The following is a 25,347-nucleotide window of genomic DNA, read 5'->3' as shown; positions in this document are numbered from 1 at the left end:
CTTTTTCATTGGCTTAGATTCAATCTGGGAATATTTAGATCATAAGTATGAACTTCAAATCTCAAAAACTTAATTCTAAATTAGTTTTTGAAGCCATTAATTTTTATTACGTTAGATCTAGAGAACCTTGGGGATAGATGCATGCACCCTATATGATCCAAGGCTTAAGAATGGAGTAATCTGGGGTTTCCATCACTTACAATTGGTAACAAAGCCATAGCTTGGACAAGAGCATGATAAAACCTTTCTAAGGGGTATTAATGACTATTTTCTAAAGTTTATTGTTTATCCCATGACCTTAAGGATAAAAACTTTGTGCATGAATTGTTGTGATCTCTTAAACATGATGTTCGTTATTATGATTGAGATTGTTGTTTTGCTCTAAATCGGTTGTAAGCCTCATTAAAAGAGGTATAAGATTTTTATTGTTTGTAAAAATCCCATTTTTCTTAGAATTATTGTAAACTCCAATTTGATGGAGTATGGGTTTTTTTTGTAAAAATCTATCTTTTACCATTGTTTGTAATTGTTGGAGCATTTGGAAGGAATTTGAATGATCACATGGTGGTTGTGGATGTTGTCTTGTCAGAAAGATGCAACTTTTATGAAGTAAACGATTATTAGAGTTTGGATTAGCAACATTGGGTGAGTAGGGAAAGGATTTAACATTTAAGCGCTTAGATTAGTGCTCAAGTAATTAACTAAGTGCTCGAGTGGCTTAAGCAATTGAGAAGCGCTTTTAGTAGTGATACACTACTTCTAACGGTTCTTAAAATTTTTGGGCAATCTACTACTAGTGGTAGCAAATTGGTAGTAAGAAAGGGATACTGCTAAAAGAGGCATATTTTGGTATTTTTGTAATAGACTAGGGTTTACTTGTGAGCCTTACTACCTTAATTTTTCTTATAGGTTTATTTTTTTGGTAAATTTGGATTATAATCCAAATAAGTTACCAATTTTATACAATAGATTCCTTAAGGCCATAACAGTTGTTAATTTGTTTTATTATTTATTCTATTGTTTAGCATATAATAAATGAATAATAAAATATTGGAATTTTTTTTTTTTTACTTAACAAAATAAATTTTCATGAGAAGTTAAATTTCCATTGTTATTTGTTTTTTTTTTTTTTTTTTTGAAGTGATCATTGTGAAAAGATTATTGCAATTCCTTTTTGGACTAACCATGTTTTTAGATAGGTATTTCTCTTAGTTGTCCCCCTTAACAGAAGTAAAATGACATATATGATGGTCCTCCAAGCTCTTCACCCCAAGATAAAGAATAAGAAAGCAATCCTTTTAACACTGGAGTCATAGTTTAAGAAGCAAATAATGAATTTAGAAAAATCTCATGATAGAGAATTTATTTTAAGAAAGGTACCAAAATTACTAAAAGTCTCTCTTTTCAAAAGATTAAGTGGAAAAGGACATTAGCAAAACTCATGACCTCTATTGTCGAGCACATCTTGATTTGGGTTGATTACCATCCTCATGATGAGTTGGACCCTATGAATCAACTGACATGGATTCTCCTTATGCGGTCCCATTTGTAGAGTCCATAAACCAAAGAAAAGGTATGTTGATCTTGCCTTTAGATATCATTCATGGTTAAGGTCGGGATATCAATATGAGATGGTCTCTAACTAGTAATAAGATCATGACCTACCCCACGTAGGCTTGATTCTTTTGATACTAGGATACCTTGAGAAAAGACATTTAGTTTGAGAGCACTACATTTTAGCTAAATTAATTATTAGTTTGTTGTGTATGCTTAATAAATTAATTACTGTTACAGATATCATGTCTTATAATATGATAAATCTCATTCTCACTACTAATAAATTGATGGGACCAAACTATGTGGATTGGAAAAGAAATCTAGGCATAGTACTCACTCAAGAGAAGCTAATGTGAGTAACTCAAGAATTAGCTCTATCTCTCCCTAATGGACATTCCACTCAAGAGGTGACTGATACATAACATAGTTGGCAGATGGCAGATCAGAAGACTAAGTGTATTATACTTGGGTCTTTGGATAACATGTTGCAACATCAACACATATCTATGCCAATAACTTATGATATACTTTCTAGTCTCCATGACATGTTTGGTGGCTAGGGTAGGTCAACTAGATAAGCTTCCTTTAAGACAATTATGAATACTCAAATGTCAAGCTGGCATAAGAAGCATCCTCCACCCATTTGGTGAAATAATCAATAACTACCAAGATGTACTCATGACCATTGGATGATTTCAGAGAGACCTTTCTGATCACATCAACACCCTACACTGAAAATGGCCAAGGGGATGTAAGTGCATGTAGCTCAGATGGAGGTACGTGTATCAAGTCTCTGTGCATCTGACATTCTAGACATCTCTGTACAAACTGGTAGCAATCTGTCTCCATAGTCAACCAAAAGTAGCCAGTCCTCATGATTTTACATGACAACATGTGACCTCCCATGTGTGGTTCACAAACTTCTGCATGGACCTCTCTCATCACTCTATCTATTGTGACTCAGTCTATACATAACAACAACATGCCATCTGATGACCTTCTATAAAGGGTATCCCCACAAATAACAAATCTAGTGGCCAATTGTCTCAGTGCTCTCCTATTCTTGGTCGTGGCTGACTCAAGGTAAGCACCATATGCCAGAAATTGATGAATATCATGATACCATGGTAGCCCAACCTGATCCTCAATATTTCCAATCAAATAGCAGTAAGATGGTGTGGATCTATTCTCAATAAAAAATGGTCGCATAGTCATCCCTACAGGAATCTCAATCACAAAAGCCAAGGTGGCCAACACATTAGTGAACTAATTCTCTACCCTAGGCAGATGTATATACCTCAACTCATCAAATATATCAATCAACAAGTCCAAGTAAGCATGGTAGGGTCTCAGCTTCTCATCCCGAGTCCTCCAAATACCCTGAGTCTATTGTATAACCAAATTGGAATCCTCGTGGATCTCCAATTGTCTGACCCCAAGATCAAGTGCAGTCTCTAGACCTGTGATACATGCCTCATACTCTACAACATTATTCGTCAACTGGTGATGATCGGAAAATGCTTATCGAACAGACTTGGGGATATGATCACCTTAGGGTGATATCAACAAGATGTCAATGCCAAATCCTAACTGATTGGTGGCTGATTACTACCCAAAAAGTGTTATTTTATACCTTTAATTCAATATCTTTTAAGCACTTTTGTGTAGTAATTCTCCATCTTTATTCCAATTGGCATGTTAAGGACCTAGAAATGACTTCTAATCATATTTGTGGCTAGTTTTAGTGTTTTGACAGCTTTTTGGATCATTAAGACAAGCCAAGCAAAGGAGAGAAGCAAAGAGAAAATGAAGAAAACAGAGGACAGCAGCTGCAGTGTTCCTTCACACTTTTGGAGCACTTTCCGAAGTCCATTTTCTACATGCTATATACCATTTCAAAGCTCAGGAAGTCAAGAATCTAACACTTCAAACAGTGCATGATTTGGAGCCGAAATGAGGAAGATATGGCCTTCAGAAGACAACTGCTCTAGGCTCGTGTGAAATTCGCACAACACCTTGGTTGTGCGAACCTTGTGCGAAACTCGCACAACACTCGCACAACACCTTCAAAATTCGCACAACCCATGCGTGGTGCGAATTTTCCTCTGTTTTTGCTAACTCCACTTTAGATCTTTTCTTATGTAATTTTTTGATGTAATTTCCTTTCTTATCCTTGTAACTAGCCAATCACAAGCTTTTGCTTTTGTAAAGACTATATAAGGGGTGGAAATCACCTCTTGAAAGGAGAGAACATGTGTGTTACGTTTTACACTTAGTGAAATACAGAGCTCTCTCGTTTCCCTTTTTTCTTTACTATTTTCTTTTTCTTGGAAGCCAAACAGCCTCTGAGGATGTTTTCCCGGAGGATGAGAGGCTAAAATTTTAGTTTCTTGGAGTGAAGGAAGCTAGGTGAAAAGTCCAGATGAAAAGGTGGAAGACTCACGTGCATTAAATACAGGTAGTTGGAGTTCATAAATGGCTTCTAAATCCAAAGTTTTGCTTTAAATCCCTTAGAATCACTTTGAATGGCCAATACATGGTAAGCTTCAGGTCTCTGTGGATGCTTATTGCTAGATCCATATCAGTCCATTAGTTATCATGTACGAGCCATTGGAAAGTGGTTCAAGGTGAAGACCCATAGTGTCTAAAGCCATTAACGGACCTTGTCTACCATTTCTATTGACTTTTTATGGATTAAATCTTCATTGTTAAACCTATACCAGTTCGGGAAATAACTATAGGTTAAATCCCCAATGCGAGGAGAAAAATCCGGAATTTTCCAGTTTGCATTCTGAACTTGATCCTAGCAACCTCTAGCTCCGGGAGACTTTCTTTCTTCCATTTTTACTTATTTTATGTTAGTTTAGTTTCAAACACTTTCAAAACAAATTTTATTTTCTTTTAAACTTTAAGTTTTTGATAAAGGAAATCATTAAATTCAATTTCTAATCTTGAGTTTATCACTGGTAGAATGAAAACCCATCCCAGAGTTCGACCCTAGAGCCATATGCTATAGTAGCTTTGCTACGCTAGTATGAGGTCATAGGTTTTATAAATGTTTTTTATTAAATGACCCGATTGGAGTTACACGCGAATCAGTGGCACCATCAAAGTACAAGCACCATCCTGCAATACTGGCAACTAAAACAAATCATCATCAATTGGTCTATCATCAGATACTAGTAATGAAGCTAAGTGATCTGCGACAATGCTACCCTTCACTGATTTCTGCATGACGTACTGAATATCAAACTCTGTCAATAGTACCAACCATCTTATGAGCCTACTAGTTAGAACAGGCCTATCGAACAGATATCTCAACGAATCCAATCGCAAGACCAAATGTATAGAGTACTTTATCACGTAGTGCCTCAATCTCCTGGTGGCCCAAACCAGTGCCAAGCAGAGATGCTCAATCATAATGTATCTGCACTCATACTCAAGCATTCTCTTACTTAGGTAGTAAATGGCTTGCTCCTTCCCTAAATCATCAAGCTAAGCTAACATGTACCCTAAGGCCATGTCTGAAACAGAAAAATATAAAAGCATAGGGCGCCCCCGTGTGGGAGGCACTAAAACTGGAGGAGAAAGGAGACACTCCTTAATCTTCTCAAAACCGTGCTAGTAATCATCATTCCAAACTGTAGACTGGTTCTTCCTCAGAAGACGAGAGATAAGCTCGCATATGTCTGTCAATCTAGCAATGAAACGACTAATATACTGTAATTTGCCTAGAAAGCCTCTAATCTCTCTCTCAGTCCTTAGAGCAGGCATGTCAAGTATGGCTCTGATATTCTCCGAATCAACCTTTATACCATGCTCGCTGACGATATGCCCCAACAACTTTCTAGAAGCAACCCCAAAGGTGCACTTCTTAGGATTTAATCGCAATCTGAACTGTTTGATCCTCTCAAAGAATCTCTATAAGGCTGCTAGGTGATCTGCCCTGTCTCGGGATTTCACTATCATGTCATACATATATACTTCAACATCTTTGTGCTTCATGTCATGGAACAGAGTAGTAGCGGCTCTTTGATAAGTGGCTCCCGCATTCTTTAACCCAAATGGCATGACCCTGTAGCAATAAGTACCCCACTCAATGATGAAAAATGTCTTCTTCATATCCTCTAGAGCCATCATAATTTGATTATACCCAAAAAAAAAACCCATCCATAAATGATAACATAGAATGCCCTGTAATGCTACCAACAAACATATCAATGTGTGGAAGGGGAAAATCATCCTTAGGACTGGACTTGTTAAGATCCCTGAAACTGACACAAACCCTAACCTTATTGTTCTTCTTAGGAATGGAAACGACATTAGCCAGCCACTCAGGATACTCGACCATAGATAAGAAACCAACACTGAGTTGTTTCTGAATCTCCTCCTTAACCTATAAACTCCATTAAGGGTGCAGCCTTCTCAATTTCTACTTAACTGGTCTAGCATGTGGCAGAATGGGCAGGTGATGCTGAACTATAGAGGGGTCAAGGCCTGGCATGTCCTCATATGACCATGCCAATACATCCAGGTATGACCTAAGCAGGTTAATCAGTATGCTCCTCTTGTCAAGAGATAAGGAAGAGCCAATCTTAATCTTCTTGGGCTAATCAAAGGTCTTGAAATCTACTAACTCGGTGCTACCAAAAACAGGTGTAACTTTCCTTTGTTCTGAGTCTGAATCACAATATGATTGACCACTCAGTAGCCCATTTGGGTCTCCCACATCATCAATATCATGTATTTGTGTTGTGGGTGCCTGAGGTGCAATCAAAGGGAAATGCTGTGACATAGGTAAGTACTCGAAAATGCTCATCTCATTATTATTTGCATCAGACATAACATCATAGTGGGTGACAAACCCGGACATAGAGTCAAAAGAAAGAGGTGGGTCCACAAGATCAGACACTCCCTTAACAAAAGTAAAATCAGGAGTAGCAACATCAGTAATAGAGTCATCTCCATCCATCTCAAGCATAGAAACTCTAAACATATCAAAAGTAGAATGAGGCCCATGTGGAGCTGCGTCAAGAATACGACCTATGCCTATCATGTCCATCTCATCAGTGTAGGCATCATCAAGGGTCACTCCATTGGTTCCACCTCCAGAATCTACGAGCAATCCATAATCAAAGACCTCATCCGGGAAACACATAGAGAACATATTGGCTCGCCCCAATGACGAGGGTGCAACTATCACAACATCGGATGCCTCAGTGATCCCAAAACCCAATGCCTATTGGATATCTTGAATCTCCACTGTCTCCGAAATATAGTCAGTCCCCTCCATGCGGGGCACATGCTCTGAACCTCTGATAAAGTAGTCAGCTAAGCGAAAGGTATACGAGTGAAGAGGATAATCAAATGAAATTCCAGACAAACGAGCCCTCGCCCTATCCATGCGTAGTCACGCCATGTAAAGGATGGGCTTCAGCGAGCTCCAACTAAACTAAAGTTTTTGTGGAGACCTTAACCCCTACCCTGTAGCATGATATGAACCAAGGAATTGACCATGATGGCATTTCATAATGGACCAAATGCTTGCACTAAATTGAACCATAGGTGAACCCACATGAGGTTTGAAAACCGATTGAGCCTAACAAGTGCTTCATGGCTGTGACATACAAAAATTGGGTGTGGGCGACACCCCCAAGATACATGCAAGTGTCAAGGGACAAAATTGAGGGTCTATACCATGTCAAATTCTTTTAAGCAGTTCAAGCTCAATTATTTTATGAATAAGATGGTGATGAGCTTAACTAAATTGATGAGAGAACTCTAGATAGTTGAGGGGATTCTTAAGGATCAAAGAAGCATTCATATGTCAGTCAATGTTTCTTTTATATAGAAGAAAAACACCAATAAGACCACCAATCAGAATGGGAAGTTCAAGGGAAAATGGATGAAGAAAAAAAGAAAGGGTTAAGGAAAGTGTTTCTTTCATTATTAGAAAGGCCACTGGAAGAAGGAATGCCCTAAATTCCTAAAGAGACAGTCAAGTATGCATCATTCTCTTCTAGTTGAATCAAGTTTAGTGTTAGATTTCACTAATTATTGGTGGATAGATTCTGAAGCTACTAATCATGTTTGCAATTCTTCACAGGGGGTTCAATCTCAGGAGAAGATTGAATTATAGGGACATGTACCTAAAAATAGCTTCTGAAGCAAGGATTGTTATGAAAGCAATGGGAGATGTTACCCTTATCTTAGATGATAGTTGTCTTCTAAAGTTAAAAGATTCTCTTTATGTTCTTAAGTATATGAAGAATTTGATTTTGGTTTCTAGTTCATGTAAAGAAAATTATTCATTAGTTTTTTTTTTTAATAAACAAGTTTTTACTAAATTAAATATATCATTTATATACTCAAGATCATTGATAGATAGTCTTTATCATGTTTCTCCATTATCTATTTTGCCGTGTCATGAATAATTTATTTTTTGTTAGAAAATTGAAAATATTTGATGTGATATATGATTGAATAGCAAAATTGTCAATCTAAGTCGATTTAATTTTGTATGGTTGAATTTTTAGCAAATATAGACAATAGAAATGGATTATTATATGATTATACTGTACTTAATTAGAATGTTTATGTTCCTTAGGTATAAGGCACCCTACCAAGAAACATGCGAATTCTCACGCCCCTAGAATTATTTTGGATGAAGGTATAGTTTTTCTCTTACTACAAGAATATCAAAGAGGGAATCTTGGAAAGTGTCAAGAAATGAAGGAACAACCTAAATGACGGTCTTTTTAACTTATATTATTTTTTTTGGCATGTATTAAGTTGGATTACATGGATGATGTAACTTCAACCATATTTTGTTATTTTTGGCATAGAGACTAGTGTAAAATTTGGATAATTACCTCATGTGGGTAAAATATTAGCAAATAATTGTACTTATGAGCAAGTGATACCTAATTACGGGGAATTCACTTAGCTAAACCTTTATTTATTAATTGCTTTAAAATAACATTTCAATTTATTTCATGAAAATTAGGTTATCTAGTTGACTATTAACTTGGACAGAGTATGACCCTTGAGGTTAAACCTTTAACATTAGGTTACCATGTCAGGTTCTAGTGTCACCTAGAATTGGGGTTTTCATATATATCCAAATATTGAGGGTTAACCCCATAGAGAATGTAAGAGGGTAGGTAATTCTAGATTTTCAAAACATTCTATATATATATATATAAAACATGGGCATTGCCTTATGAATTCTCTTGGAGCACAAGGAAGTTTTGTACTACACCTATTTAAGCTACTTGAATTAAAACACCTAACTGTTTCCACTAAAATAAGTATATGTAACCATAGGAACATTAATGCAACAATTAGTAATTCTTGCTAAAATACAGTCAATAATTCTCGTAGGATCTTTGATTTAAGAGATGATGAAATTTAGTGGAAGAATTCACCTTCTCATATGTACTTCCAAAAAAACATAAGAACAAAGATTTTGCAAACCTTTTCTCTTCTATGGTTGGATTGTATTAAGTTAACTGAAATTTTGGTCTTTGACTGCTGCAATTTTTTCAATAGACCTACACATATCATTCAACTGGATTGAGTTAGCAGAAACATTGGTCTTTGAGAGTGGTGATGACTGATGCATTTGTGATTTCTGGTAGTCATCTCCACCAAATGAACTAGGAATGTTACTGCTTTCAGAATCATGTTTGATTGGTGACACAAGTACTTCAAACTGCAACTTTGGTATACAAGATTTATCTTTTTATCATCTTCCATTGTTGGCAACTTTTCCCATGAAGTGGTTCATATAGAACTTTTCATTGTCATAATGCTGCTACAGTAGCTTCTTCTTCCATTGTTTAAAGGGTGCAGGAATTGTTTCGGAATGGCTTACTACAACCTACCATTAAGAAAATTCCACTGGCTATTCCTTTGATTTCTTGAGGATGGGTCCTTGGGTGTGGTATTTTCTTCTGCCCTTCTCATTGAGAACCAAAGTACTTGTTTCTCCTGGACTGCTTGGACAGTTAAGATCATATGGTTTCCGCTAAGAGAAAGAACTTGGTGTCCCTTGGCCACATGTGGGTGCAATATTGAAATCTGGGCCAATGTCTGGTGTATCACTCAGTTTTCTCTTTTTCTAGTCCCATGGAATTTCCAAGAGCTGCAACACATGGTGAGATTTAGTAAAGGTATTACATTCCAAATAATACATCTAAATATGTTACATTTCAAACAATGCCAAATGTAACTAGACAACAAAAACACTTAAAAGAATGCAATAAAAGAGACCTAAAAATTTATTCAAGTCAATTGTATCAATTCCAATATTATTTTCTGTTGAATGGTACTTAAAGGTCCTTTGACTTCTACATACACTAGTCTGTACAGCTAATAATAATTTCTAGAATTGCAGTAACAATATCTTAGGTATTTCTTCAAATAAACTCTTTTCCTCCTTAGTGGTCTCAATTTTTTGAACATTTGAATCTAAAAATGGAAGCAGATTAGCATTTGGTTTCTCTTCAATAGGGCTCCTTTTTAGGTGTCCACCAACGAGTAGTTCCCCTACTATTTAACCTTTTTAATTACATTTGCAATATAAACATATCTTTTAATATCTTTAAATCCATCGATGGAATTAAATGTTGATATTTCTTTATAGCAATGTCTAGTCCTTCTAGGTACTTCTCTATAACTTGCTACATCATATATCTAGTCTTTCTAGGTACTTTTTCATAGCTTCTATTTTATTGACGACTGCATCATATTTTATAGATGTTGCTAACTTTCAGTAATTTGAAGTCAACAGAAAAAAAGATAAACAAGCATATCAACTATTGAATTGAAATAATTATTGCATATCATCCAAAAAATAATTTTTGTTTTTTGCTATTTATAGGCTACTAAGCTTTAACTATTTATGTATACCAATGCAAAAGAAGTTAAATCCCATGATAAATCTTAATCTGGATATTTGTTCTCTTTGCCATATGTACTTACTCAAATTGTAGCTAACAAACTAAAAAACAAACAAATAAAAAAAAACAATGGAAAAAAGAGCCTAGAGATAGTGGTTTGGCTTTGAATTGTTGTTCTGTAATGTCTCAGAAAGCCTATATGAGGCCATTTTTAGATAGGGAAAGTTTTGTTTTCATGGGCCAATATGTAATAATATTGTTTTTGGAACCCAGGTTTGTGAAATATGAAAAACATTTGTTAATGTGGAAACTTATATCAGTTTCATGCACTCTGAGCCAGTTGTATTTTTTCTACCGAAATTGCCCCTCCAGGTATCCAGGTCAGCAGCCCATCTCAGCACGGGCTGAAACTGAACCAGTTGTCTTGTGCAAAATCAAATATTGAGCTTCCCACAAAAACACCCTGGGCGACCGACCGTTCATCCTCCATTTCTCTCATTTGGTACCCATTCTTCTCATCTTTCTGCAGTCCGTCACCAAGGCGAAGCAGAGGTTCCCACAAGAAAACCCTAGTCGATCGACCGTTCTTTCTTCCCTCTCTCTCATTTTGGCACCCATTCCTCTCATCTATCTTCACTCGGTCACCAAGGCAAAGCAAAAAATCCCATAAAAATAGTGTAGCCGAGGGTTCTTTCTTCCCTCTCTCTCATTTGATACCCATTCCTCTCATATTTTTTCACTCCGTCACCGAGGTGAAGCATATTTCAGTTGAGAAGGCCTTAATCCAATTTGTCACATCTTAGATTTTCTCTGTCAAGGTAAGCCATTTGTTCCGTGTTTTGCATTCGCATTCTCATTCATGAAAATCTGCTGTTTGTGTGGGTTTTTTCTGAACCAGGCGTGGCTCAAATGTTGGCATTTAGGAGTTGGTACTGAAAATTTAAATCTGTTGGTAATGAATCATCATCGTCTTTTTCAAATCTGATTTTGTACTGTTTTATTTGGATTGGCAAATTATCGTGATAACCCGACTCTTGGTAGCTTGGCATGTAAGGGTATCAACAAAATTTATACCTAAGGTCCTTACACTAAAGTAGCAAAGCTACTATAGCATAGTGGCTCTAGGATCGAACACTGGGAAGGGTTTTTACTTTAACTGGTGAAGTTCGGAGGATGGAGTGAACTTTTCTTAATAAAAATTAGGTTAAGATGAAAACATAAAAAGATGAAGGTGTTGTAAACTAAACTAACATGAAAATAGGTTAAAAGATGGAAAAAAAAGTTTCTCAAAGCTTTGGATAGCCATGCTTAACTCACTGTGTAAAAATGGAGATTTTAGGACTTTTCACCTCGAGTTGGGGAAGCAACTAAGGTGATGCTTACTTCCCGAACCGGTATGAGTTTAACAACTGAGTTTTAGTCCTTGAAAACTTACAAAAAGGGTAGTTGAACCTCATAAATGCTCTTTTATTGGTATAGGTCATCTCCTCGACTTACAATACAATGGCTCGTAGGAGATAACTAATGAACTTCAGTGGATCTAACAATAAGAATCCACTGAGACCAAAAGGTTATCAAGTATTGGCCATTCAAAGCAAGTCAGAGGGATTAAAAGCTTTACTTTGAATGAAAACATTTATGACGCTCAGCTACTTACATTTATGGCTTGGAAATCTCCATCCTGACACGGGAGCTTCACATGGCATCCATTACTTCAAGAAACTAAAAGGTTTTAGCCTCTCATCCTTGGGGATTTCATCCTCCAAGGATGTTTGGCTACTAAGAAAATGAAAAAAGAAAAGAGAAAAGAAGCGTATGAACAAAAGTGATCTTATAACTTATAAAGTTACAGGTTACAAGATGGCTTTGTCTGAGGCTCTTCACCTCTATTTAAAGACAATAACAAGCTAAATTACAAGAGCTATTACCAAAGCAACCTATTCATTGGTTGATTACAAGGGTAAAATAGGTATTTACAAAGCTAAAAATTAAGCAAAATATCTTGAAGAACCGGCAGTGGAATGGAAAGATGAAGGGTCCAAATTTTGCAAGGTGAAAAGCCACCTTGCGAAATTTCGCAAGGTGGTTCTTCATGGTGCGAAATGGCCAAATTTCGCACCATGAAGAAAATCTCCTTGCGAAATTTTCTTCCCATGGCTTGATGCAGTTGTCTTCCAAAGTCCATATCTTCCTCATTTCAGCTCCAAATCGTACACGGTTTGAAGCGTTGGATTCTTGACTTCCTGAGCTTTGAAATAGTATATAGCATGTAGAAAATGGACTAAGGAAAGTGCTCCAAAATTTCAAAGGAAGACTGCAGCTGCTGTCTTCTATTTTCTTCACTCTCTCTTTGCTTCTCTCCTTTGCTTGGCTTGTCTTAATGATCCAAAAAGCTGTCAAAACACTAAAACTAGCCACAAATATGATTAGAAAGTCATTGCTAGGTCCTTAACATGCCAATTGGGATAAAGATGGAGAACTACTACACAAAAGTGCTTAAAACATAATGAATTAAAGGTGTAAAATAGCACTTTTTGGGTAGTAATCACTCCCCCCAACTGACAGATTGCTAGTCCCTGAGCAATGAAGGAGAGAAAAAGAAAGAAAAATAGATAATATAATAATTTACAAAATCATGCTGATCACTCCAAAAAATAATCAAGTGGCATGATTGGATCAAACTCTCACATGGAACATGAAAGAAAATAAAACTCAAACTTCAATAGGAGCTATCAAATAATTTGCCTAGTCACAATTCATAAAGAGTAGGCATTATGCAAATTTGAGTATCAAAATAATTTCCACTTCCAAAGGACCAACTCTTAATCTTCCACAAAAATCTATGTGTTATTTATTAGTTTCTGGATATAGTATGTCAAACTAATCTCTCCCCTTAACCTAGTTCTTTTCAAAGCTTAGCAAACTAATCAACCTCCAATAGGCTAAGAACGCACCTCTTTTCTTTCACAATTTTTTTCTTGTAGGAGTGCAAAGCTTAAAGGCATTCTTTTCTAAATTGTCCATGTAATGGGGGTCCATCAATGACTCCCAACCAATCAAGGTTTAGGGCATCAAGCTTTAAGGATTTTTCAACCACTAACTCCTCGGATTTTACCCCGGACTTTTGAGAATGAATTTTTAATACCCAAGCACCTACAATATGTTAAACTCCACCTATTCACCCATGTAACGAGCATTGAGGTCGGTGACTCCCAAACCATTGAAGGCTTAGGGCACCAGGTTTTAAAGATTTTCACCATATACCTCTCAGACCTTGCTCGGGTTTCAAGGCAAGTAAAACATTTTTCTTTTTCTTTCTTTTTCTAAAGACTCATTGGCCTTTTACAAGGTGCCCCAACACTATTAAAATGAGGTCAAAGGTACCAAGTCTAAAATTTTTCTAAGTCAAGAGGGAAATAGTTTTTCATCTTATAATCGGAACCTATTGTGCACAGTGTGTGAATAGCTTAAAGTGGAAGAACTAAGGTTGAATTCAATAGAAGTTTCAACAATTCATCAATTTTAGTAAGCATAATACAAACTCTAAGTCAAGTAAAAAGATAAAAATTCAATTTCTCCCATTTCATTTTGAAAATTTTTCCTTAATAACCATGGAAAGTAGAATAAAAAACTTAGAAAAATTTTAAAATTAAGCAAAAAGCAACTAAATTACCAAAATAACTTAGCATTAATAACAAAACTTACTTCCTCAACTCTCCCCCCAACCAAGCTGAACATTGTCCTCAATGTGACAAAGCGATTAAAAAATAGGGAGGAAGTGGTACTTCCTGAGTGACATGGAGTCTGAGTCGTATAGGAGGAACCACATGTTTCAAAAAATAGTGAGTAGAGAAAATAGAAACATGCCAAGTTTAAAAAGACTAAGTCCATCAAAAAATTTGATCCTTGGTTTAGCTTGCCCGGATCCCATATGAAGTTTGCATCCCTCACTTGAGACTTGCTCTGTATGATCTTGCCATACAAAGCTTGGGGGAAAGGTGGAGGGATGTGATTCTTCATCATTTCTTCCTTGATGACTATCCTTTGTGGTGCTCCTTGTACATTAACATCATAGCCATCTTCCTCTGTACTTTTCCCCTTTCTCTTTCCTTTGATTTCCTCCCTCTTTTCTTTCTCTGTTTCACTCTCTACCTTGTGCTCTAGCTTGCATGTGGGCAGATCAACCTCTTTATCACTCCTCAAAGTGATAACCGTTTCAACTTCCTTCACCATTGAAGATTCTCCCTCTTGAGCCTCCACTTCATGGATGCCCTTGGAATTTTGGTGAGGCTGAGAGGGAAACTTCCCTTTCTTATTGACAGTGTTCAAATTTGTGAGCCTTGAGATGGAATATTGGATGTTGTCAATTTTTTGAGACAACTCATTATGCATCCCATCTATCTTCTTGTTCAATGTACTCTCTACGTTGTCAATCTTTTGATTTAGTTGAGAGTTGATGGATTTTTGCTCGCTCACAAAGTCACCCATAACCTTGGTAAGGCTTATGAGTGCTTGCTCAACTGAGGATTGACCTTGACTCTGTTGGCTTGATTGGGCTGGTGACTGATATGGGTTTGGCCTTGGCTTCCATGCAAAGTTTGGGTGGTTCCTCCAGCTAGAGTTGTACGTGTTGCCATAGGGAGCATTTGAATTTGGCTTCAATTGGCCAATCAGGTTAGCTTGTTCCCCGAACATTTCTCTTGCTGCTAGAATGGTGGGACATTCTTCCACCATATGTTCAAATGACTGACAGATGGAGCAAGGATCGGCTTGTTGTTGAGGTTCTAAAATAGCTTGGACTTCGTGAACTTTTCTCAACTCCATTTCCTCTATTTTTCTAGCCATGGCAGCTACCTTGGCTTTCATCTCCATGTCTTCACTCAGATTGTACATCCCCCCTCTTGACATTTGCTGAACTGGCCTCTTCCCCATTTCTCTAGTATTGGGCTCATCCCATCCACGGGAAACCTCTGAGACATAACTTAGGAAATCCATAGCCTCCTCAGGGTTCTTGCTCATGAAATCACCCCCACACATTGTCTCCAATATCTGCTTCATTGAAGATGACATGCCATCATAAAAATAGCTCACCAAAAGCCATGTATCAAAGTCGTGGTGAGGACATGCATTGATGGCCTCCATATACCTCTCCCAGCATTCATAAAATTTTTCATTCTCATGTGCTGAGAAGTTGGAGATTTGTCTCTTCAATCCATTTGTTCTGTGAGTAGGGAAAAACTTCTTCAAAAAATCAGCTTGAAGTTCTGTCCATGTTCTTATGCTTCTCGGCCTCAAGGAATTGAGCCATATCTTGGCTTTGTCCTTTAATGTGAATGGAAAGAGCTTCAACCTCATAAGCTCAATAGTTGTTCCCCCTTCTTGAAAAGTATTGCACACATCTTCGAATTCCTTTATGTGCGCATATGGATTTTCACTTTCCATCCCATGGAAAGTAGGAAGCAGAGGCATGATGTGTGGCCTGATAATCAATTGCTCTATAGGAGGAATGATGCAAGATGGTGCACTCATCCTCGTAGGGTGCATCCTGTCCCTCATGGACCTATACAAGTTCGGATCATTCCCCTGCCCGTGTTGTGAATGTTGATCCTCTGGCTGATTCTCCATGACTTCCAAAATAATCTCTAATTCAGTAGCTCGTGGAGTCTCTATCTGCACTAACCTTCCCTCTTGGTCTCTAATCCAATAGGGCATGCACGGATTCAGCTGGAACAAAACAAATAAACAAAACAAAGAAAAAGAAAACAGAACAGAGCATGCGGAAGGAAAAACAGAGTATGAAAAATAAACTAAAAATGAAAGTTAAAAGCTAAAGGAAACTTATCTAAACTAAGTTAAAAATGTTCTAAAACTAAAATAAAAAGTTAGTAAATAACAAATGAGATAGAATTCACCTTACTCATGAGAAGTCTCACAAGTTACCTCCGGCTGATGTATTCACAATGAAGTAGCACCTTCCCCGGCAACGGCGCCATTTGATAACCCAACTCTTGGTAGCTTGGCATGTAAGGGTATCAACAAAATTTATACCTAAGGTCCTTACACTAAAGTAGCAAAGCTACTATAGCATAGCGGCTCTAGGATCGAACACTGGGAAGGGTTTTTACTTTAACTGGTGAAGTTCGGAGGATGGAGTGAACTTTTCTTAATAAAAATTAGGTTAAGATGAAAACATAAAAAGATGAAGGTGTTGTAAACTAAACTAACATGAAAATAGGTTAAAAGATGGAAAAAGAAGTTTCTCAAAGCTTTGGATAGCCATGCTTAACTCACTGTGTAAAAATGGAGATTTTGGGACTTTTCACCTCGAGTTGGGGAAGCAACTAAGGTGATGCTTACTTCCCGAACCGGTATGAGTTTAACAACTGAGTTTTAGTCCTTGAAAACTTACAAAAAGGGTAGTTGAACCTCATAAATGCTCTTTTATTGGTATAGGTCATCTCCTCGACTTACAATACAATGGCTCGTAGGAGATAACTAATGAACTTTAGTGGATCTAACAATAAGAATCCATTGAGACCAAAAGGTTATCAAGTATTGGCCATTCAAAGCAAGTCAGAGGGATTAAAAGCTTTACTTTGAATGAAAACATTTATGACGCTCAGCTACTTACATTTATGGCTTGGAAATCTCCATCCTGACACGGGAGCTTCACATGGCATCCATTACTTCAAGAAACTAAAAGGTTTTAGCCTCTCATCCTTGGGGATTTCATCCTCCAAGGATGTTTGGCTACTAAGAAAATGAAAAAAGAAAAGAGAAAAGAAGCGTATGAACAAAAGTGATCTTATAACTTATAAAGTTACAGGTTACAAGATGGCTTTGTCTGAGGCTCTTCACCTCTATTTAAATACAATAACAAGCTAAATTACAAGAGCTATTACAAAAGCAACCTATTCATTGGTTGATTACAAGGGTAAAATAGGTATTTACAAAGCTAAAAATTAAGCAAAATATCTTGAAGAACCCGTAGTGGAATGGAAAGATGAAGGGTCCAAATTTCGCAAGGTGAAAAGCCACCTTGCGAAATTTCGCAAGGTGGTTGTTCATGGTGCGAAATGGCCAAATTTCGCACCATGAAGAAAATCTCCTTGCGAAATGGTGTTCCCATGGCTTGATGCAGTTGTCTTCTGAAGGCCATATCTTCCTCATTTCAGCTCCAAATCATACACGGTTTGAAGCGTTGGATTTTTGACTTCCTGAGCTTTGAAATGGTATATAGCATGTAGAAAATGGAATTCGGGAAGTACTCCAAAAGTTCAAAGGAAGACTGCAGCAGCTGTCCTTCATTTTCTTCACTCTCTCTTTGCTTCTCTTCTTTGCTTCTCTCCTTTTCTTGGCTTGTCTTAATGATCCAAAAAGCTGTCAAAACACTAAAACTAGCCACAAATATGATTAGAAGTCATTGCTAGGTCCTTAACATGCCAATTGGGATAAAGATGGAGAACTACTACACAAAAGTGCTTAAAACATAATGAATTAAAGGTGTAAAATAGCACTTTTTGGGTAGTAATCATATCGCAACTCTGTTGTTTTGATATAAAGTGAAGGCAAGAATATGGGTTGGGAATTGTTTCGTTGAAAAAGGCATTTGTTTTGGTTTTGGTTTAGAACTGAGAAAAACATATTTTGAATTGATTAGCGAAAAAGGAATTTGTTTTTTTCCCAGTGGCGTTTTTGGGTATTGGGAAACAATGCATTTTTAGTGAAACCCATTTATTGGATTGTGTTTTTGGATTAAGCTATGCAATGGATGACCAAAAGGGAACATTTTTTCTAGATGAAGTTTTCATTTTGAGAGCGAAAAAAGTTCTTAAGAAATGGTGATTTTTAGATGGAAAGTTGTTCCAAATTACTCAGTTTTTTGGGTTTTTGTGATATTGATGGTTGATGGGTGCTAAAGTTTTCGTTGTGTTTTTTTGTTTTTGTTTTATATGTATAGTTTCAAATCGCGTCCCATTTCTTCAAACATATAGTAACATATGTATGGTTACTCTATGTTAATGTTCTTGTTGATTAGTAATTGATATTGATTCAGAGATCCGTTTTAGAAGATGGTAATAGGAAAGGCTATATAGGAACTATTGGTATCCATGCATTGGTTTAATTCCCTTCATAACATAAATAGAAAATAGGGAATGCTGGTCAGAATGGATGAAATGCATTTTTATCTATATATTGTTTGTTTTGGTGATCAGTTGGTTAACCTTATTGTACTGGTAAGTTAAGCTTATGTACTACCTCATTATTCCTGAATGTATGACCTTAATCGACTGTATGTACTGCATTAGTCAACATCAGGTACTACCTGAGCCAACCTTGGGTACAAGCTGTGTGACGACTGGAAACTTCATTTTTTAATATTCAAATAATTCATATGTGAATAAAAGTTGTCTTTATTGTTAACCCAATGGGGTTCAGTTTGTCAAACGTAGGACCTACAGGCTGTTTTCAAGTCATGCACAAATTAAATTGTATTCACTTCCACATACAAGCTATCATGACATTATGTGTTTCACTACTCTGCTCATTTGGTTCCCCTTACCTTTACTTGAGACTGTACCATAGGTACTATCTTAATTAACCTTAGGTCTAACCTTAGTAATCTTTAAGTACTAGGTTAGATATCCTTAGGTACTACCGTAGTTGGACTTGCACACTACTTGTGTGCATCGGCCAATTAGCATGTTTGAACCTTAATTGTGTGCATCGGCCAATTAGCATGTTTGAACCTTAATTGTGTGCATCAGCCAATTAGCATGTTTGAACCTTAAAGTCTATGGAATCAACATGCATAATTCCTCAATCTTTCGTTGTTGTATTGTTTTTAACAAATCTTTATGTCAATAAGGAAATGGAAGAGGAGATGTTTTGTTACATTCATGAAGGTGGTGAGCTTGTTAAGACTGCTGTTGGGTCCGTCGAATATAAGGGAGGTCGGACCAATTGCAGTGTTGTTAGCAAGAATATCTCACATTCTGAATTTGTTTCAAAAGTATGTGGTGAACTAAACTAGGATTCCAATTCCATTAAATTGGAATTCACAGTCAAGTTTGACCCATCATGTCTATTGCCACTGCATAATGATGGCGACATAGTCAATATGTTCAAATTCAACGACATGTTTTGTCATGTCTACATCTCCCAGTGTACTGAATGTGGTGATGACCTCATTTGCCCTACTAGGTACCTAATGTCCTTCCACAATAATGTTCCCTTTTGTATAATTGCTTTTCACACTTAGATTGATGAAGGATCAAATTCTTTCCTTATGTTTTTTACAGTAGCCCAACCCCCATTGTTGCTTCAAACTCAGCTCATGTTTCTATTGGCGAGCCCCCATTACACATCTCTAATGAGTCGCCCACAATTGAGTCATTTGGGTTTTCCCAAAGATGTGCTATGACAAATACCGTTCAACTTCAACCAAGCTAGTTCGAACATTCAATTGTAGGTAGTGGACATACCTTCCAAATGCGTCGGAGTTTTGAGATGCAATCTATTTGATGTCTTTGGCTGGAAAATTTCGATATTCTTACAAAAGGAATAGTCCAAAACACATGATCGTAGTATGCACAATTGAAGATTGTCCTTGGAAAATCACTACGCGTGCAATAGGGGATTCAAACATTGTTCAAGTACACACATTCCGAAATGTGCATAACCATTGCTTGGAAGATGTTGCCTTGTCTCAGCCTTTAGTGAGATCCACTCGTGCATCGTTGGTCATTGATGATGTCATTTGATCTACTCCTGAATACCAACCACGCCAAATTTGTTCCACACATGTTGTTCATAAAGGTATTGCATAGCCACTAACAACTCATACATGTTGTTCCATACAAACTCCATACAATACTATGCTTATAATATTTGTTGTTCCACTTTATAACAGGTTATTGAAGCCTGCATCAGTGAAACATCAGAGATTATGCTTAGATTAGCTTTGTCTTTGGTGCGGGATGTGGGTGCATTACGTTGCTGGCCCGGTGGATCAGAGGGGAATTCTTCCGTCCCTTGCCCATCAGCAGAGCACCACACTAAAGATCAACCAATGCAGCCAACACCAGTGAGGCAGCCATAAGCTGAGGAAATTGAACCAGAAGACAGCCTCGTACCAACCCCCCATTCGCCAGTTGGAATGGGACCATCACCAGCTCCCACTTATTCCGAGCCACTGGTCCCACAGTCTCAGGCAGAGGCATCCCTTCCAGCTGAAGTGACAGTAGTGACAGTAGAGGATGCGGAAGAAGGTGAAGGCGCAGGTGGGAGTGGTAGCCAAGCCCCTAAACCTTCATCGATGAAGAGATATAAGCGGACCGCTAAGAGGATTGTCAAGCGTCCTCCCACTTGCAAAAGTCCGTTTGTTGCCCAATGTGTTAAACAATTCCCAAAAATACCTCATGCAGATCAGGTAGTAGCAGATTATGCTTTGGCTAAAATGGGTGATCCTAGGTACACTTAAGATTTCTAAAACTCATTCTTATAATCATTTTATAGGTCAATAACTCTACATCATCATGACAAATTTACTTTCATATCATTGTAGTGAGATTTTGTGCGACATGTATGGGATGTACATTACACGGGAGGAACTTTCTTGTATAAATGCAGGGTGGTGGGTTAATTCAATGGTAGGTTACTTATCCTTATGCCTTACTAAATTCACAATTAATAAGTCATATGAATCGATCAAGTGTTGATGGAGGTTGTAAAATATGTTATTTTACACAACTTTGGCAGATTGTTGCGATTGTCTCTCGCATGATGAATGGACAGCAAGCACCACTAGCTCGCGCACACTTTTTTGAGCCTTCGTTCTTAGTGAGCCCTCTAATATCCTAAATTCACTTGGTATGAAACTAGAAGAGTAGATGTTGATGTTTGCATTGATTCACCTCACCCTTGAACAGGTTGTTCTGAGCAACCTCAAATCTAATGTAACCACGCAAGTCATCCTGGAAAAATGTGCTATGTATCTGGATCTTGACACATTGGGCCATGATCTTAGTTCATGTGTCATGGTAAATGAACATAGCTAAAGTTCAATTCCATAGTAATAAATGCAAGGGTATTGGGAATGATTATAAAGTAATGACATAAAAGCTAATAACTCTTGAATTGTTATGCAGATGTTCATCCTGGTTTGTGAGAATAATCACTGGCACGTGCATGTTGTTAATTTTGCAGCTGGAAGAGTTGAGATACTTTCGTCATTGCCCCTAAGGCGGGGCAACAACATTAGTGCTGCAACGCGACGATTATCAATGGCACTCCACAAAGCACTACATGCATATAGAATCCATATGGATGCAGATGTCTCAAGTTTTGAGCATGTCCAACCACACCTTCTCCAACAGCTGAATGGGTAAAGTATTCAGATATTCCAATGAAAACAAACATTTCTAAATAATTTGATTTATCAGATTTCTATCATCTAACACATTTCTGATGTGTTATAGGTCCGATTGTGGTGTCCTCGTTCTAAAGTTCATGGAATTTTGGAATGGGGCGACCTTAACTACTTCAGTGGCAGAGGTTAAAGTTGGTTTACACTATCAAATTTAGACTGTTTTTCTTTGTTTTTTTCCCAACCACATGGAATAATTTTTTCCCATTTCCGTAGGACAAGATGAACATGTACAGACTCCAGCTAGTGCTGCAACTAGTGCTCAATGAACGCAACAGTTTCAGAGATACAATTATGGTCGCATGTCATTTGTGACTTCATAGTTCATGATAAGTTTCTTCCTATCTGCTGCTACGTACCAAAATGACCAAGGGTTGATTGTAGTTTGTCCAAAATTTATTAATTCATATCATGTTGTGTGCTGATGTGATTTGTTCCAATTGTAAAACCATTATTTATGTTCTATATGTGATGTATCTGATGAAGTATTCCACATCCCATTGTAACAGTGGCAGTTGGGTTATGCTGAATATGAGGACTTTATGTACAAGAATGGCCAACGTGTAAGGGAAAGGAAGAGTACCTGGTGATGCTGCTGCTGGAGCATATGGGACGCAGTAACAGCAGTGTAATAGGGCTGTTCATTTTTCCTTCAATATTGTAAAGGAAGGGAGTAGGAACGTGGACAACACTTAGTATTTGTTGTATTGGCGACTGATTGGACAACAACTGTGATTGTAAGATGTGATCCAAAGTGATAGGTTTATTATGGGGTATGGTACTAATTTCATAAGAGAACAACAAACATAGACTGGAACCTATTTGTTTGTACACTGATGCAGTTTCAGTTTATCCTTCTATACTCACATTAGTAAATTGTTTGACGGCTTTCCTTTCATATTTAGTTATTGTGTAAGCTTTTACATAGCATCTTCTGTTAATGTTATTGGTAAGTTGGGAGGTTTGTTTAGTTTGATTTACTACATTAGAAACAGTTTGCTGGTATACCAATAGTTTGCAATGGCGCCCTTCAAATCCTGATCTACTAGGTTTCAGGACTATTGCGCATTCTCATTGGCAAGGGCTACTCAGGATTCCTAAATGATTGTGCATTTTGCTAATTTTGTGCTTCAAACCATGTACAGGTTGTTATAGAAAAAATAAATGTGGTAGAAAACCAATAAATATTTGCTTCACATGATCACCTTCCATATCCAACCAAAACCATTGTAACTTGACATAACCAGAAAAATGAGAAAACAACAATATGATTAAATAAATACTGAGAGTGAAAAATTGTCGGGAGAGCAAAATTTATCGAATATGGTTTAAGGTAGTGTCATGCTGCAATAGGTAATGAAATTAACTAATGAAAATCTGAAGTCACTGAATGGCTACATTTCTCGTAGGTGTGTTAAGGTAGTACCTAAGGTACATTAAGGTAGTACCTGAAGACCATTAAGGTAGTACCTTATGTGCATTAAGGTAGTACCTGAAATTTCTTATGATTACATAAGGTACCGTTGGAGTAACCTATGAGAACATAACAATGTCATGCTGCAATAGGTAATGAAATTAACTAATGAAAATCTGAAGTCACAGAATGGCTACATTTCTCACAGGTGCTTTAAGGTAGTACCTGAGGTACATTAAGGTAGTACCTGAAGACCATTAAGGTAGTACCTTATGTGCATTAAGGTAGTACCTGAAATTTCTTATGATTACATAAGGTACCGTTGGAGTAACCTATGAGAACATAACAATATCATGCTGCAATAGGTAATGAAATTAACTAATAAAAATCTGAAGTCACAAAATGGCTACATTTCTCGTAGGTGCGTTAAGGTAGTACCTGAGGTACATGAAGGTAGTACCTGAGGTACATTAAGGTAGTACCTGAAGACCATTAAGGTAATACCTTATGTGCATTAAGGTAGTACCTGAAATTTCTTATGATTACATAAGGTACCGTTGGAGTAACCTATGAGAACATAACAATGTCATGCTGCAATAGGTAATGAAATTAACTAATAAAAATCTGAAGCCACAGAATGGCTACATTTCTCGCAGGTGCATTAAGGTAGTACCTGAGGTACATTAAGGTAGTTCTTGAAGACCATTAAGGTAGTACCTTATGTGCATTAAGGTAGTACTTGAAATTTCTTATGATTACATCAGGTCGATGGAGTCACCTATGACAACATAACAACGTCATGCTACAATAGGTAATGAAATGAACTAATAAAAATCTGAAGTCACAGAATAGCTACATTTCTCGCAAGTGCGTTAAGGTAGTACCTGAGGTACATTAAGCTAGTACTTGAAGACCATTACGGTAGTACCTTAAGTGCATTAAGGTAGTACCTGAAATTTCTTATGATTAAATAAGCTACCGATGGAGTCGCCTATGACAACATAACAACGTCATGCTACAATAGGTAATGAAATGAACTAATTGTGTATGAAGTCATAAAAGAGCTACATTTCTCGTAGGTGCATTAAGGTAGTACCAGATGTACATTAATGTAGTACCTCAGGACCATTAAGGTAGTACTTGAGGTGCATTAACGTAGTACATGAAATTTGTTATGATTACATACGCCACCGATGGAGTAACCTATGAGAACATAACAATGTCATGCTGCAATGTGTAATGAAATGAACTAATTGTGTCTTAAGTCACACAACAACAACATTTCTCAAATATGCACTAAGATAGTACCTGATGTACATTAATGTAGTACCTCAAGACCATTAAGGTAGTACATATTTTGCATTAAGGTAGTACCTGATGCGATGAAACAATTCTGTCTTCGTTGACAAAAGATGTACACTACAAATTCCAACAAACATTACAAATTCACAAACACTACCAACAATTTCTACTAACCAACACATAATTTATGCATTTTAATTATTATTATTATTATTATTATTATTATTTTTATTCTCAACATATATGATTGAATTATCAATTTTTTCGCCAATATATGATATTGCCTAATTATATTCATCAATTATTACCATCAGTCTAAAAATCTGAATAAATACACAAGTTTTTCACCCAATTTCTAAATATGTCCACAACATTTTTCCATTTCATGAGTCTCCAATACACAAAAATATTGAGATCAAATAGTCGTTCATGCGATCCAAAATCGACATTTGCCTACACCTATGCCCTCACCAATGGAGGAAAAATTGCAAATACAACAACCACTCGAAAATCACTCTTCTGCTCCATTTTAAACAAAAAAAAAAATTAAAAAAACAACCCTAAATACAAATTAATTACCTTCACATTTGATGTGAAGGTTACAGAAAAATGTGATCCAATGAGAAGAACACGAGATTTCTTCTTCATGAACCTAATATATCAGAGTTGTCATTTCCATTCCGGTTCACTATCCTAAACCAGATTTTCAGTCAACACGTACCCTCCTCAAGCCGTCTTCTTAA

At 37.0% G+C, this 25,347-nt stretch overlaps 1 long non-coding RNA gene across 1 annotated transcript; it reads left to right on the top strand.

Annotated features, from left to right (window-relative positions):
* The first annotated feature begins 21,635 nt into the window (after nucleotides 1–21,635).
* Nucleotides 21,636–22,283, top strand: LOC132255211 (uncharacterized). Its single transcript, XR_009467868.1, has 2 exons — nucleotides 21,636–22,016; nucleotides 22,105–22,283. It is a non-coding gene; the product is annotated as an uncharacterized LOC132255211 (long non-coding RNA).
* The last annotated feature ends 3,064 nt before the right edge of the window (nucleotides 22,284–25,347 follow it).

The sequence above is a fragment of the Vitis vinifera genome, chromosome 15 (assembly GCF_030704535.1).
Source record: "Vitis vinifera cultivar Pinot Noir 40024 chromosome 15, ASM3070453v1".
NCBI lineage: Eukaryota > Viridiplantae > Streptophyta > Magnoliopsida > Vitales > Vitaceae > Vitis > Vitis vinifera.
The sequence above is the reverse complement of the archived record's forward strand: the minus strand, read 5'-3'. Positions and strand labels throughout refer to the sequence as shown.